Source organism: Mastigoproctus giganteus, chromosome 9 (assembly GCF_048544385.1).
Source record: "Mastigoproctus giganteus isolate SK-2022 chromosome 9, ASM4854438v1, whole genome shotgun sequence".
In the NCBI taxonomy this organism is placed as follows: Eukaryota; Metazoa; Arthropoda; class Arachnida; order Uropygi; family Thelyphonidae; genus Mastigoproctus; species Mastigoproctus giganteus.
The window spans coordinates 117,192,756-117,207,901 of NC_143583.1; the positions used below are offsets into that span (position 1 = coordinate 117,192,756).

Below are 15,146 nucleotides of genomic sequence, written 5' to 3' on the forward strand. Positions count from 1 at the left end.
CTGGTAAGTAAGGTGAGGCAGGTTGTACTAGCTGCTAGAAAGCCAAAAATAGAAGCAATAATTAAACAGTGTGCTGGAAAAGTAACAATTTTGGATCAAGCTACAAGCTACCTATCCTTAGTGACAGTCTGCGTGAGTAGCACAGTGGTATCGTCACCATCCTCCCCACACTGGGTGGAAAAGGCCTGGGTTTGAATTCCATCGATGACACGAGGAATTTTAATGGGTTTTATTCACTCCATGGCTGAGTTAGTTGGTCTCAGGCATAGATAGCAAGGTTTTTTCCCTGAGAAACTGGGGTTTTTTCATCCAGCAAAACAGGCAAATCGACCAGAGAACACATGCAAATACAGGTTTATGCAATCAATTACAGATAACCCTAATATAATAATTTAATTTAAATTTTATTCCTATTGACATGGTGCCATTAAACCCTAAACACACTTTACACTTATCCTTATTAACATGGCCAACCCTGAAGCAACACTAACAGAAGTACTGTGGGACCAGGTGCAGAAACTTAAAAACTTGTTTACTGACCACATATCACTACAAAGAAAATTCAAGGTGAACACTTGATCCATGGTCAGTTCCTAAAGGAATAGCCTTTCCAAGATATATGGTTCCATAGCTGAAGGTATCATTTCCTCCATGGAAGTGAAGGAAAAAACTTTATTAAGAAACAATGTAATGTTCGCTGGAATTTATGTTGATCCCAAGTACAGATGTTCATTAACAGATGGACAACAAAGCAAAGCAAAGGAAGCTTTATGTGATATAGTTCTCAGAATAAGAAACCCTCAAGAATGCTCAGCCCCAGGGGAGGAAATACAAACTTTGTAACATCTAATACTAATTCAGAAGATGAGTTTGATTTTGAAAATATTACTGACAAACAGCATAGCCCAAAATGCTGTTGACTGGAATTAGAAAAAGGCAACCACATGCTATTCCTATTAGTACATTGACTAAATTCAAGTTAGAAGTATTAGAGTCCCTTAAAGAAATTGAAAAAATTGATCATCAATCAAAGGCGTCAGTAAAAGATGAAATTAGCATTAGTAGAGGCACATGATGCAAGAAAGCAAGATAGTACAGAATTATCAGCCAAAAAAACCCCTTCTTATTTCGCTGATCCATTCATTCCAAATATTTGTCTAGTTCTGCCTTGAATTTATTTAAGCTATCAACTTTGACAACAACATATTGAAGTTTGTGCCCGCTGGCTAAAGGCAAAATTCCGCATATCTATTCTACAACACACTTTCCTCAGTTTCAACCTATGCCCCCTCAGGTTTGTAATCTGAGAAAGAGGAAGAATACCATCAGCATTAAGCCTGCTCAATCCATTCAAGGCTTTATACACCTCAGTCAGATTGCCTCGCAGGTGCCTAGTCTCCAGAAGCTACAATTTGCAGAACTTAAGCCTTTCTTCATAAGAGTACCCCTTTGTTCCCTTCACCAGTCTTGTTGCTCTTCTCTGTACTGGTTCTAGCAACTCTACATCCTTCCTGTACGTAGTACTCAAGGTGTGGCCTGACCATTGCCTTAAAAAAGGGAATAATAACCTCCTTATCCCTGCTCGCAAAATTCCTGTATATCACTGACAAGATCCCATGACCTACTCTGGCAGCCTGTCTGCCCTGCTCAGAAAACTTTAGATCTGACTGCAGAAGTACCACAGGTCTCTTTCATTCTCCACTACCCTGAGTGTAACACCACCCAGTTGGTACATTTCATTAGCATTAGCATTAGTAGAGGCATTTGATGCAAGAAAGCAAGCTTATGCAGCATCAGCCAAAAAAAAAAAAAAAAAAAAAAACCACTTCCACTTCACCCCTCTGTTCGTTCAAAATACCTGTCCAGCTGAGCCTTAAACTTATTTAGGCTATCAACTTCCACAACAAGGGATGGAAGTCTGTTCCACCAACCAACCACCCGCTGGCTAAAGGCAAATTTCCGCACGTCTATCCTACATCTGTCTTTCCTCAATTTGAATTTATGCCCTCTCAGGTGATTATTCTGAGCGAGAGGAAGAATCCCATCAGCATTGAGCATGCTCAAACCATTCAAGGCCTTATTCACCTCTATCAGATCACCTCGCTGGTGCCTAGTCTCCAGACACTGTAATTTGCAAAACTTAAGCCTTTCTTCGTAAGAGCACCCCTTTGTTCCATTCACTAATCTTGTTGCCCTTCTCTGTACTCGTTCCAGCAGCTCTACATCCTTCTTGAAATGAGGCCTCCAGACCTGTATACAGTACTCTAGGTGTGGCCTGGTGTATACAGTATACAGTACTCTAGGTGTGGCCAGGGATAGGGAGGTGATTATTCCAAGGGAATAATCACCTCCTTATCCCTGCTAGAAAAATTCCTATATATCATTGACAATACACCATGAGCTACTCTTGCAGCCCGTCTGCACTGCTCAGAGAACTTCATATCTGACTGCACAATTACTCCCAGGTCTTTTTCATTTTCTACCACCTTAAGTGTAGTACCACACAGTTGATACGTTGCTCTGGGGTTGCTGTTTCCCATGTGTAGTACTTTACATTTGTCAATGTTAAACTTCATTTGCCACCTCTCAGCCCATCTGCTCAACCTTTCCAGATCCTGTTGCAGCAGCACAGTGTCAGTAGTGTCCTTGACAACCCTGCCTACCTTTGTATCGTCTGCAAACTTCGACATTAAGCTTGATATACCCTCATCAATATCATTTATGAATACAGAAAACAATAATGGACCCAACACTGAGCCCTGAGGGACTCCACTAATAACATTAGTCCACGACGAGCAGTGTCCATTGATTACCACTCTCTGTCTTCTCCACCTCAGCCACCCCCTTTATCCATAGCAGCAATTTGCCTCCAATGCCACACTGCTCCAATTTGTGCAGCAGTCTTCCATGTGCAACAGTATCAAAAGCCTTTCTAAGATCCAAGTATATAATATCAAAGTTATTCCCTGCATCCAGTTCCTTTGTGACTGCATCATAGTATCCAATCAAATTGGTCAGGCATGACTTCCCCTTTACAAAACCATGCTGTGTCCGAGCTATAGCTGAAGTCTTGTCTAAATGATCCTGCAGTGCTTCTTTAACTAGTGCCTCCATTAATTTTCCTGGAACAGAAGTTAAACTCACAGGTCTATAATTACTTGTGTCAGCCTCTGATCCTCCTTTGTGAATTGGGGTGAGATTTGCACATCTCCAGTCTGTGGGTACCTCCCCTGAGTCCAAGGAAGCTCTCATAATTATGGCTAAGGGTTTGCTTACTTCCTTTGCTGCCTCCTTTAATATAACTGGATAGATCCCATCCACCCCGGGTGCCTTTCTTGTGTTTATCTTCAACAATTTCTCCTCCACTTTACTCTCAGTTATTACAAGATTCTCTAGCTTACTGCAAGAGTTGAATACACCTCTGGCTTTCCCCTCGCTAAATAACTCCTCATGTGTGAATGTCGATGCAAAATATTCATTTAGTTTGTCAGCTACCTGAGCAGGATCATCAACAGTTGACCCATCGATATCAAGTGGACCAATCTGATTCATTCCCTTCCTTCTAGAGTTTACATAAGTAGAGAACTCTTTGCTGTTTTTCTTTGCATCCCTTGCCAAAGATTTCTCGTAATCTGCCTTTGCCTGCCTAACCTCCTTTGTAACCTGGTTACAGATCAACTTGTATCTATCATAGGCTTCTGTGTCATGTGTTAATTTGTATGTATCCCATGCATATTTCTTCTCTGCCATATGCCTCATCAGTTCATCTGACATCCATTTAGGCCGAAACCTTGAACAATATTTCTTAGTTGGTATGTAAAGCCTAGTAGCTTCCAAGATAAGTTCTTTGAATGCTTCCCATTGTGCATTTGCTGTTGGTAACATCATCAGTCGGTCCCACTGCACAGAACCCAAACACTGTCTCAGTCCATCATAGTCGCCTTTACGAAAGCAATAACCCTTCCCTTTACCCCTAATGGTAGTTACCTCTTTGAGTAAATCCCACTTCAGCACACTGTGATCACTGCCACCTAGTGGTTCATTTATCTGCAGATTCTTAATGCATGAAGAATCACTGCTGATAATCAAATCAAGAGTATTCCTCCCTCTAGTTGCTTCCCGAACATGCTGATGTAGAAAACAATCATCCAATAAATTCACAAAAGCCTTGCTAGTGTGTGAGTGACCAGCCCCCAAATTCCAGTCAATCTCCAGTCAAATTCCAGTCAGATTTTAATGGGAAATTAAAATCTCCCATTATAAGACTCTCTGATTTACTGGCCCACTCTATTTCCCTGTACAGTTTCTTATTATACTCATCAGAGTCATTAGGCCTATAGCACACTCCTACTCTCAATTTTGATTTCCCAATGCTTATGTCACACCAAACTGACTCGACACTGCACTGTCCAGCGATGTCCACTGGCTTCACTTCCTTGAATTTTATGTATTTCTTAACTAATAGCATAACCCCTCCTCCCTTCCTATCCAGTCTATCCTTTCTGTAGACGTTGTACTCCCCAAATTCCAGTTCTGCATTCCTTATATCTGTGTGACACCACGTCTCTGATATCCCAACAATATCTGCCTTTGATGTTTTGAGCAATACCTCAAATTCATCAAATTTATTTACTAAACTCCTAGCATTGGTGTGCAAGCAAGTATACATGCACCTATTTCTATTCTTAGCTACCCTAACACAACCCATGTGTTTACGTGTACCGCAATGACCCCCGGCAGTCTCTGAAATATCCTGCATCTTGTTTATCAGGCTTCTGCTCATTCCAATAGAAGCAGTGCAAGAATCTCTTTCACCTCTGCCAGTGGCTACTGTTAATCTATTCGTCTTTGTCTCCCCCCAAGCTAGCAGTTTTCCGACCCACCTAACACTGCCTCGATAGCATCAGCAAATATTCTTGCACCCTTTCTATTTAAGTGTATCCCATCCCTGTAGAAGCAATCTCTCCTGTTAACAAGTACAGTCCAGGCTGAAAAAAATTCTACCCCTTGAGCCTTGCACAATCTTTCCAGGGCCGAATTGATCGACAAGGCTCTCATCATATACTCCCTCCTATTGTGTCTGGGCAGAATTGCAGACACTTTCAAATTCAACCCTATTTCACGGCTTTTTTTCAACAGTGACCTGTACTTGTTCAGTAATTCTGCCGGTCTCCTACTCTTGATATCATTAGTATTACAACTATATCACCTTTTGTGCCCTTAAAAGATGATATCTCTACAACGTCATCAACCTTTGCCCCTGGCAGACATACCCTGGTCCTGTTCCACCTATCCTTTTTACAAAGCATGTTCCCCGTTTCCCTGACAATAGAGTCCCCAACAACTACTAGTTCCTTTGGGACCAGCGCATTCTGCCTTGGGGGTTGCCGCTGTGTTGCGCGACGACCAAATGCAAGCTCTGGTGTTGATGTCGGCAGCTGAGAGCTTGATGGGCCCCTCAATTTAGTTCCTTCGAGGGCATCCACCCTGTCCTTCAAGCTCTCATATAGGCCCATAAGAACGCTGAGTTGTTGCCTGATTTCGATACACTCCTTGCATCGCGCACACACAAAGACATCCCCCATGGCAATATCATGTCCCATACCTGAATGCTCCAGAAACATCATGCAAGCTGTGCATTTTAGAAGGCTGTGATTCAGAAGGCAACTGCCCCCCTCAGTTCTCCTCTGAGCCACAGCACTTCCATTAGCTTGAGCCTTTTGTTTTGCTGCTCTGGTCTGAGTCATGATTTCTTTTAATTTAAATAAAATTTCAATTTCAGTTTATAACCCTAACTTATCTCCCAACACAGTTATAACAGGATATATATTTTTTAGTGTCAAGTATTAATTATCTCCGAGTTCCCTTTATATAACTTCTGTGTCAGTTATGTATTAATTAATTATGTTACGTTTGTAATCTAAGTCGGTATATGTATTTAGTTAAAAGTACAATTTAAATGCCAACGAAGTTCAACAAGTTTTAATAGATTTTACCGATCACTGAAAATATTATAACCTATACTATACTAACGCTATCTAGGTTCGATATATAACGATTGTATGACAAAGACAAAGGCGGGAAGTTATGAACGGTAATCTATGGACACTTAAGTATTAATTAACTTTCAAATCTTGCTGTCTCAATTCAGAATAAACTAACGATCCTTACTAGGTCTATAAGCTACTTAGAGAAAATTATTTGATGTAAAAAATATTCAATAAGCGGCTAAATATGGCTAAAAAAAAAACTTCTCGTTCAGCGGAGTTGAGACTTGTAACACGTGGATACCCTTACCAATACTTTTATGCAATTGCAAGGCCGAGTAAAGAATAAATACACCAAATTAATCAAGAAAATCACAAAATAATGCTATACTACTAAATTTAAATCAAAAGTTTTAGAAAAACAATAATTTCAAATCAATTTCTCTGGGGTTACTGCTGCCCATATGCAGTACTTTGCATTTGTCAATATTAAACTGCAGTTGCCACTTCTCAGCCTATCTACCAAACTTTTCCAGATCCTGTTGCAGCAGCATACTGCCATTACTGTTATTAACAACCCTGCCAACCTTTGTAACATGTGCAAACTTTGACATTAAGCTTGATATACCTTCATAAATTTCATTGATAAATAAACAAAACAACAATGGGCCCAACATCGGACCCTGAGAGACACAACTAATAACATAAGTCCAGGTAGAGCAGTACCCATTGATTACCACTCTCTTGTCTTCTCCCACTCAATCATTATTTTATCCATTGTAGCAAATTGCCCTCAATGCCATACTGCTCCAATCTGTATAGTAGTCTTCCATGTGCAAGAGTATTACAGTATCAAAAGCTTACCTGAAATCCAAGTATATGATATCAAAATTATTTTTTGCATCCAGTTCCATTGTGACCACATATTAGTATCCAATCAAATTGGTCAGACAAGACTTCCCATTGACAAACCCATGCTGTATCTGAATTATTACTACTGTCTTTAGCATTAGTAAAGGAACATGATGCAAGAAAGCAAGTTTACATGGCATCAGCCTAAAAAAAAAAAAAAAAAAAAAAACTTCATTCAACTTGCTCCAAATGGTTCTCTAGTTCTGCCTTGAATCTATTTAAGCTATCAACTTCTACAACGAAAGTTGGAAGTTTGCTCCAGCAATCAACCATCCGCTAGCTAAAGAGAAACTTCTGCACATCTATCCTACAACTGTCTTTCCTCAATTTGAATTTATACCCTCTCAGGCGATTATTCTGAGCAAGAGAAAGAATCCCATCAACATGAGCATGCTCAAACCATTCAAAGCTTTATACACCTCAATCAGATCACCTCGCAGGTGCTAAATCTCCAGACACTATAATTTGCAAAACTTATGCCGTTCTTCGTAAGAGCAACCCTTTGTTCCATTCACTAATCTTATTGCCCTACTCTGTACTCTTCCAGCACCTCTGCATACTTCTTAAAATGAGGCCTCCACACCTGGATACAGTACTCAAGGTGGGGTCTGCCCATTGCCTTATACAAGGGGATGATCACCTCCTTTTCCCTGCTAGAAAAATTCCTGTATATCATTAACGAGACACCATGAACTACTCTTGAAAACTGTCTGCACTGCTCAGAAAACTTCATATCTGACTGCATAATTACCCCAGCTCCTTTTCATTCTCTACCACTATCAGTGTAGTACTACACAGTTGATATGTTACTCTGAAGTTACTGCTTCCCATATGCAGTACTTTACATTTGTCAATGTTAAACTTCAGCTGCCATCTTTCAGCCCATCTGCTCAACCTTTCTAGATTCTGTTGCAGCAGCGTACTGTCATTAGTGTCATTAACAATCCTGTCGACCTTCATATCGTCTGCAAAAATTAGACATACCATAAGCCTGTTATATCAACATCAATATCATTAATAAATACAGAAGAAAATTCCCCAGGTTCAGCAATGGACCCAATGCTGAACCTGGGGAATCCACTAATAATATTAGTCCATGAAAACCACTGCCATTGATTACCATTCTTTGTCTTCTCCCACTCCACCATCCCTTTATCCATACCAGCAATTTACCTCCAATGCCACACTACTCCAATTTGTGCAGCAGTCTTCAATGTGCAACAGTATCAAAAGCCTTTCTAAGATCCAAATATATGATATCAAAATTATTCTTTGCATACAGTTCCTTTGTGAACACATCATAGTATCCAATCAAATTGGTCATCACAGTATCCAATCAAATCGATGATCCTGCGGTGCTTCTTTAACCAGTGCCTCCATTAATTTTCCTGGAACAGAAGGTCTATAAGAAGGTCCTGGAACTAACAGGTCTATAATTACTTGTGTCTTCCTTTGATCCTCCTTTGTGAATTGGGGTCACATTTGCACATCTCCAGTCCATGGGTACCTCCCCTGGGTCCAAGGAAGCTCTCATAATTATGGCTAGGGTTTGCTTACTTCCTTTGCTGCCTCCTTTAATATAACTATATAGATCCCATCTACCCCAGATGCCTTTCTTATGTTTATCTTCAACAATTTCTCCTCCACTTTGCTCTCAGTTATTACAAAATCATATAGCTCACTGCCAGAGTTTAATTCACCTCTGGCATTCCCCTCTCTGAATAACTCCTCATCATCAACAGTTGAACCATCAATATCAAGTGGACTAATCTGATTCAACCCATTCCTTCAGAGTTTACATAAATAAAGAACTCTTTGCTGTTTTTCTTTGCATCCTTTGCCAACGATTTCTCATAGTCGCCTTTGCCTGCCTGACCTCCTTTGTGACCTGGTTACAAACCAGCTTATATTTATTATAGACTTCCTTGTCACTTGTTAATTTATATGTATCCCATGCATTTTTCTTCTCTGCCACATGTCTCATAAGTTTATCTGACATCTGTTTAGGTCTAAAGATACAATATTTCTTAGTTGATATGAAATTTCTAGTAGTTTCCAAAATTAATTTTTTGAATGCTTCCCATTTTGAATTTGCTGTTGGTAACATCATCAGCTGGTCCCAACATATAGGATTTAAATACTGTCTCAGACCACTGTAGTCACCTTTACAAAATCAAAAACACTTCCCTTTACGCCTTATTGGTAGTTACCTCTTTGAATAAATCCCACTTCGGTACAATGTGATCACTGACACTTAGTGGTACCTTTATCTGTAAATTCTTAATGCAAGAATAATCACTGCTGATAATCAGATCAAGAGTTTTACTCACTCTTGTTGCCTCTCTAACATGCTGCTGTAGAAAACAATCATCCAATAAATCCAAAACGCCTTGCTAGTGTGCGAGTGACCAATCCAAAAGTTCCAGTCAATATCTGGGAAGTTAAAATCCTCCATTATAAGACACTCTGATTTACCAGCCCACTCTATTTCTCTGTACACGTGTTTAATATTCTCATCAGTCATTAGGCCTGTAACACACTCCAACTCTCAATTTTGCTTTCCCAGTGCTTGTGTCACACCAAACTAACTCGACACTGCACTGTCCACCCATATCAACTGGCTATACTTATTTGGATTTTGTGTTTCTTAACTAATAGCATTACGCTTCCTCCCTTCCTATCCTGTCTTTCCTTCCTGTGCACATTGTACTTCCCAAATTCCAATTCTGCATTCCTTATATCCGAGTGGCACCACGTCTCTGATATCCCAATGATATCCACCTTGGATGTCTTATTCAGCAATTCAAATTCGTCAAATTTATTTACTATACTCCTAGCATTAGTGTACATGCAAGTATGCATGCATGTGTTCTTACTCTTAATTACTCTAACGCAGCCCATGTATTTATTTGTTTCATGACTCGCCCCAGTTCCCAAAATCCCCAGCAACTGGCCTTCTGTGCTGCTACTCATTGCAATAGAAGAGTGCAAGAATCATTTACACCTTTGCCTGCGGATACTGTTAATCTATTAGTCTGTGAATCCCCCAAAGCTAGCAGTTTTCCGACCCACCTAACAACGCCTCATAGTATTAAAATACCCTAAAATCATACAAGATGTTGCACAACTGTGGTTGCATTGTCCCGTACTCAAGCCAGTATAGAGCATTTGTTTTTAGCTCTAAAAATCATTAAATCAGATTTAGAGCATCAATGAAAGAGGACTTGCTTGAGCCAATCTTATTCTTAAGAACAAAATGCTATACATAATTAAAAATTTGAAAATTCAGATTTTAAGGGAATTAAAGTTAATTTGGAAAATAACATTTGCCAAATATTTTAATTAATTTATTTTATATTTAAATATTTTAATTTTAAATAAATATTTATAAATATATAAATAAAATTTATAAATATTTTAAATATTTAAAACTTACTAACTAATGTCATAAATAAACAAGAAACTCAAACAGAAGATAACAAGAATCTCCACCTCAGTTCAATCATATGATTGGTCATAATACTCTACCTATTTTCCACTGTTCAGAGTTCAGCCATCAATGCAATCCTAAAGAATTCATGAATGACATTCTAATTTTTTTTTTCTAATATCAAAAAAAAAAAAAAAACTAGTGTCTCTATAGCAAAACTTCTGCATCTATCAATCTTTCTTCTGTCCCATTGACCATATTGATCCATCTCTAGATTCCAAATATTAATAATATCACTAGTCTCACGTTTGCCCTATCTAGGTGACTTATCTTTAGGCAACATCATGATTGGTGCTGGGAATGAACACAGAAAAATATATAATAAATTTAAACCACACCACAACACAAATAGCAGAGTAATGACTCATCACCAGCTATTAAAAAATTCCAACTGCCCTGACGACAGAGAGTGGTAATCAATGGGCACTGCTCTTCATCGACAAATGTTATTAGTGGAGTACCTCAGGGATCGGTGCTGGGCCATTGTTGTTCTGTATATTCATCAATGATATTGATGAAGGTATATCAGGATTAATGTCCAAGTTTTCAGATGATACAAAGGTTGGCAGAGTTGTTAACGACAGCATGCTACTCCAACTGGATCTAGACAAGTTGGGTAAATGGGCTGAGAAGTGGCAACTGAAGTTTAACAATGGCAAATGCAAAGTACTGCATATGGGTAGCAATAACTGAAGAGAAACATACCAACTGTGTGGTACTACACTCAGGGAAGTGGAAAGTGAAAAAGACCTGGGGTAATTGTGCAGTCAAATATGAAGTTTGCTGAGCAGTACAGGTGGGTTACCAGGGGAGGTCATGGAGTCTTGTCAATGACATATAGGAATTTTGGTAGCAGGAACAGGGAGGTGATTATCCCGTTATACAAGGCAATGGTCCGGCCACACCTAGAGTACTGTGTACGGGTCTGGAGGTCTCATTTTAGGAAGGATGCAGAGTTGCTAGAACAAGTACAAAGAAGGGCAACAAGATTGGTGAGGGGAACAAAGGGGTGCTCTTACCAAGAAAGGCTTAAGTTCTGCAAATTGCAGTGCCTGGAGCCTAGGTACCACCACCTGCAAGGTGATCTGATTGAGGTGTATCAATCAATGGCCTTGAATGGATTGAGGAAGCTGAATGCTGATGAGATTCTTCCTCTTGCTCAGATTAAGAACCTTAGGGAGCATAGATTCAAATTGAGGAAAGACAGGTTGTAGAATAGATGTGCGGAAATTTGCCTTTAGCCAGCGGGTGGTTGATTGGTGGAACACACTTGCATCTTTTGTTGTGGAAGTTGATAGCCTAAATAAATTTAAGGCTGAGCTAGGCAGGAACGAATTTTTGTGGAACGAATGGAGGAGTGAAATGAGAGGAGTTTTTTTGGCTAATGCTGAATAAGCTTGCTTTCTTTCATCGTATGCCTTTACTAATGCTAATGTCTTATAATGGGGGATTTTAAGTTGCCAGATAGTGACTGGAACGTGACGGGTGGTCATCACACACTAGCAAGACTTTTGTGAGTTTACTGGATGACTGTGGATGATTGTTTTCTACAGCAGCATGTTTAAGAGGAAATCAGTGATTGTTCATGCATTAAGAATTGCAGAAAAAGGAACCGCCAGGTGGCAGTGTTCACAGTGTACTGATGTGAGATTTACTTAAACATGTAGCTACCATCATTGGTAAAGAGAAGAGTTTTTGATTTCATAAATGTGATTATAGTGGTATCATACAGTTTTTAAATTCTATACAGTGGGACCAAATGATGATGTTACCATCAGCAAATTTTAAATAAGAAACAATCAAGGAATTAATCATAGAATCTACTAAGCTTTTCATATCAACTAGGAAATACTTTTCAAGGTTAATTCCTAACTGTATTTCAGATTAACTAATGAGACTCATGGCAGAGAACAAAAATACATGGGAAGCATATAAATTATCAGGGAACACAGAAGCCTGTGGTAGATATAAGCTAGTCTGTAATGATGTCACAAAGAAGGTTAGTCAAGCAAAGACAGATTATGAGAAATCTTTGGCAAAGAATGCAAAAAAAAAAGAAAAAACAGCACAGACTTCTTTGCTTATATAAACTCTATAAGGAAGGGGATCAGATTGGTCCACTTAATATCAATGGTACGACTGTTGATGATCCTGCTCAGATCGCAAACGAACTGATCAGTATTTTGCATCTACATTCACAAATGAGGAATTTTGTGGGGATTGAAGGCCAAAAGTTTATCAAAAACTAATAGGGAGCTAAATGATTTTCTAATAACTGAGAGCAAAGTGGAGGAGAAATTGTTGCAGATAAACATAAGAAAAGCACCTGGGGTGGATGGGATCTATCCAATTATATTAATGGAGGCAGCAAAGGAAGTAAGCAAACCGATAGCCATAATTATGAGAGCATCTTTGGATTCAGGGGAGGTCCCCCCATAGACTAGAGATGGTGCCTCCGTAGCCAGGTGGGCAGGAGCAGCAGTGCATAGCACACGCTTCTTGATTAGACCGGGGTTCGAGCCCGTGACCACCAAATACGGAGGATGCGGAAAGGTCAGGGAGTGACCACCGCATATCCCCAGAGCAATATCACCTTAGTTGCTAATGCTCCTAAAAAAAAAAATAATAAATAAATAACAAGACTAGAGATATGCAAATATAACCCAAATTGACAAAGGGGGGGGAGAAGATCAAAGAGTGATGCAAATGATTAGAGACCTGTTAATTTAACTTCTGATCCAGGGAAATAATGTAGTCACTGGTTAAAGAAGCATTGCAGGATCAACTGGACAAGACTGCTGTTACAGTTCAGACACAGCATGGGTTTGTTAAGGGGAAATCTTGTCTGACCAATTTGATTGGATATTATGATATGGTCACAAAGGAACTTAATGCAATAAATAATTTTGATATCATATACTTTGATTTCTGGGAAGCTTTAGATACTGTTGCACATGGAAGACAGCTATGCAAATTGGAGCAGTATGGCATTAAGGGAAAGTTGCTGCTGTAGATAAAGAGATAGTTGACAGGGAGAAGACAGAGAGTGGTAATCAACGAATACTGCTCTTTGCGGACTAATGTTATTAGTGGAGTCCTTCAGGTTTTGACATTGGGCCCTTTGTTGTTTTCTATATTTATCAATGATATTGATGAAGGTGTAGCAGACTTAATGTCCAAGTTTGCAGATGATATGAATGTTGGCGAGGTTGTAAATGACAGTACGCTACTGCAACAGGATCTAGAAAAGTTGGGCATATGGGCTAAGAGAGGTGGCAACTGAAAAAGTTTAACATTGACAAATGCAAAGTACTGCATATGGGTAGCAATAAACCAGAGTAAAGTACCAACAATGCAGTACTACACGAAGGGTACTGGAGAATGTAAAAGATCTGTACTGGAGTACTGGAGAATGTAAAAGTATTTATGCAGTCAGATAGTGCAGACAGGCTGCCTGAGCAGCTCATAGGGTCTTGTCAATGATATACAGGAATTTTGCTAGCAGAGATAATGAGGTGATTATCCCCTTGTATAAGGCAATGGTCAGGCCACACGTTGAGTACTGCATACATGTCTGGAGGCCTCATTTTAGGAAGGATGTAGAGCTGATGGAATGAGTAGAGAGAAAGGCAACAAGATTGGTGAGGAAAAGAAAAAGTTGCTCTTACCAAGAAAGTCTTAAGTTCCACAAATTACAGCATCTTGAGACTAGGCACCTGCATGGTGATCTTTTGAGGTGTATAAGGCTTTGAATGGATTGAGCAAACTCAATGCTGATGGGATTCTTCCTCTTGCTCAGATTATGCACCTGAGGGGGAATAAATTGAAATTGAGGAAAGACAGTTATAGAATTGATATGCGAAAATATGCTCTAGCCAGCAGATGGTTGATTGCTGGATGGTCGTTGTGGAAGTTAATCACTTTAATAAATTCAAGGAAGAACTGGACAAACTTTTGAAGCAAATGGATTGGTGAAATGGGTTTTTTTTTTTTTTTTCACTGATGCTGTATAAGCTTGCTTTCTTACATCATATGCCTCTACTAATGCTAATAATATGTACTAACAACATTATTAAAAAAAGATTCAATTTCAATTTTTTTTTTTTTTTTTTGATTTTTGGCCTGCTGGTAAAAGGAAAAATTACTGTCAGTATAGAACCTTCCAATTTACAAATTACTTTTCAGGAACACATGGAAAGATTACTGCAATGATTATAGCACATACTGTATTTTAACCCAGCAGTGCTTGCACCAGACCCAAGAAGTACTCCATAAAATTAATTTTTTTTTTCCCATTTTCTAAAATAGTTTTACATGCCGATTTCAAGTATGTGCTTGTTTTTTTTGTTTTTTTTTTCCATCATTATAGTTTTTGTGATATGCCTGCTGGTAATATAAGTATGAGTTAATTAAGACAATTTCATCAAACACATGAGACTAAAAAAATCTGTAAATAAACCAAAGCGATTAGCAATTTTAATACATTTTTATCACTTTTACAGTTAAACAATCAGTGGCAGTGTGCCAGGGTCTATAGTCCCCTTAAATCTGAATCTCCAATGGTTTTATTTCTTCCTGCAATCCCTGTTGCTGCAAGCAGCAGTGGACATCACTGTCACAAATGATCTATTACATTGCAAGAAGCACATCTAAGCCTGTTCACAAAGAATTATATAAGAGAAGGTGTGGAAGTGAAATCTAACTAATCATATTGACTGTAGCTATGCCCTCATTCCCTGAACTTGAATGGATTTCAA

General features: G+C 39.0%; 1 protein-coding gene across 3 annotated transcripts in view; it reads right to left on the reverse strand.

The window, feature by feature from the left end:
• Nucleotides 1-15,146, reverse strand: part of LOC150080668 (fibrillin-2-like) — a 1,460,049-nt gene that overhangs the window by 1,238,231 nt on the left and 206,672 nt on the right. The window lies entirely within an intron of this gene.